Consider the following 2,650-nt stretch of genomic DNA (forward strand, 5'->3'; position numbering starts at 1 on the left):
AACTATCATAAAGGTCCAATGCAATAATCAAACCAGTTGTTATCGGTTTCAACAGGTGTCTGGCTCTACGCGTTTGGTTTTGGCATCATCCACGTGATAACAGCTGACAACTCCCACGTGCGTTACCGCCTCGCTCGTCCAGCGCCGCGGATACTCCTTCCCGGCTACGCCCGTAAATACAATGATGCTGGCTGTGCAGTAACAGAAGACAGCCGAGGACTGCAGTGATCACAGCTTCAACTCAGGACCCTTCCTTTTATGAGGACGGTCTCACAGTCCAATCCCACCGGCGCCGCCCGCACCGGCGCTTACCGGCGTCCAGTGGCTGAGCCTTTGGACTGCGAGAACCAGCGCCACCTTTAATTGTAGCGCGGAACTAGTAGCGAGGTCTAGCGTCGCTCTCCGTTACTGGATGGTCAGCTGCGGTGCCACTAAGCAGTGCAGTCTAGAATGCTGCACTGACTTTTTGGGCGTGACGAAAGGAAATCGAGTTTCCTCACGCTCCTGTCGCTAAATTCGGTTTTTGTTGATGTCCCCTTACCTGATCTGTGGTTGCAATGTTTTCTGATCAGTTAGACACTATGAAATTGACTGAAGCCTTAAACTGCGCATGCACTTGATATAAACAGGAAAAACATTCGGCTCCTGGCTTTCTAGTATCGTGTAAAACATAAACATATATCTATCTGTTTACCCAGGTATGATTAGTCGTGATCATACGCACGGTTCAAAGCGGTAATATAACCGGGGTTCGCACCATAGCGTCGTTTAATCAGTGTCTCCTGCGATCGTAGAGGTTGATAACTCAGCATAAGTGCTCACAGCTCACAGCTAAAGGCGTGGAAACTGAGATCAGGCTGAGGGACGGACGGAGCGGCTTCAGAGTGTCAAAATGAGACTCCTAAGGCTCGATCGTGGGCCCCTACAAGCCAAAACTGGCCCGGTACAGGCCAGAATGGATCCTTCAAGTCAATGATGACACCTCTTAAGATCAGAATGGGTCAGGTCAGAACTGGCCTTCTGCAGTCCATGACTGTGAACACTACAGTTAAAAGTGGGCCCTATTCAAGCCGGAGTGGGCCCTCCACAGTCAACAATGGGCTTTCGTCAGATCAGAATGTTCCCAATACGGGTCAGAATAGGCCCTCTGCATGACAAAATGACAGAATGGGCCGTCGGTAGGCCAGAATGGGCTCTTTACAGGCTAGAATGAGCCCTCTACAGACCTGAATGAGCCCCTCTACAGACCAGAATGGCCTGTCTATTTTCGATAATACGCCTTCCACGTATCAGAATGGACCGTCGACGGGCTAGAATGCATTCTAAAAGCCTATAATGGGCCCTTTACAGGTCAGAGCCCCCCAAGAACAGATCCTCTGCAGTCGGTAACATGCCTTATACATAATGTCAGGTCAGAGCGAGTCCTCTGCAGGCTAGACTGGGTCCTCTACAGGTCAAAATTGGCCCTCTACAGTCAATACTGGATACTCTGCAGGTCATCACGGGCCCTCTACAGATCATGATGTCACCCTACAAGCCAGAATAGTCCTCTCAAGGCTAGAATGGGTCCCTCACAGGCCTCAAAAGTCGCGGGGGAGACGGGCACCGTCCCTCAAGCTTTCAAGTTGGAGGGGAGGGGAGGCAAGCTTTGCCCACTGCTCCCTCCCCTGGTTTCTGCGTCCTTGTTTAAACAGCCTAAAAACTAGGGCTAGAATACGGCGTGCACACATATCTGGGCTCCGTCATAAGGGAAGCGAATGTGAACAGCGGCTCAAGCTGCTTTTCCCAGAAGTCACTTCTGCTGGCCTTGAACGGGGTAAAGGGACACCAAGAACAAAAGTATCCAGGATGGGCATTCATGAACATTTACGTATATGCACGGTTGAAAATTAATCTGAGCATCTAAATGAAAATTTTTGCACCAACTGGTGCATATAGATGCGATTGATGGGAAGGTTAAAAAGTGGGGCCATTCGCGCGTGATTGGTGCCCCAGGTCGTCGAGCCTGAGGTTGTGTGCGCCGATGCTGGCCACAGGCTACCGAGCCGAAGCCTGCACGATGGGCCGCACCATCTGTATCCAACCTTGCAGGTTTTCCAAGCGCCGCCGACACAATACGCGGGGAATAACCGTATCGTGTGAACGCTGCCTTCTGCATGCTGTCAGAGGCGGCCGTGTTTGCCGAACCATGGGTCCACTTGACACGAACCAGCAGGTGCATGTGGTAGTGGCATTCACTCAGACGGGTCTGGAAAGCGGTCTGCATGCTAGCCGGGACCGATCGGAGGCGACAGTGTGGTTGGGGCCACGCGCGCACGCAGGCCGCTAGCTGGGTTGCGGCAACCGCCCGTGGCGGGTGCGGCCGATGGTCCCGACCAGCACGCGTGCAGAGTGTAACCCAGAACGTGAGGGCGGGAACGACGGTTTCGAGGGCACCTTGCTCCTAGTACTAGCACACGGACATGGTTGGTACGAGGAAGACGTCGGCACAACCGAGGAGGAATATGGCGCCGTGCATGATTTGTTGCCATCACCTCGCTCTCCTAGTGCCACCTGTCCATTTCCTCAGTACTAGCAGTTCGCGCGGCCGCCGACTCCGCGGCCGGCCGCCGGTACCGTCCGGCGCCAGCAGCAGGCAGTCGGTCTCAGG

Source organism: Pollicipes pollicipes, unplaced genomic scaffold (genome assembly GCF_011947565.3).
Source record: "Pollicipes pollicipes isolate AB1234 unplaced genomic scaffold, Ppol_2.1 Scaffold_6686;HRSCAF=7923_pilon_pilon_pilon, whole genome shotgun sequence".
NCBI classification, from domain to species: Eukaryota; Metazoa; Arthropoda; class Thecostraca; order Pollicipedomorpha; family Pollicipedidae; genus Pollicipes; species Pollicipes pollicipes.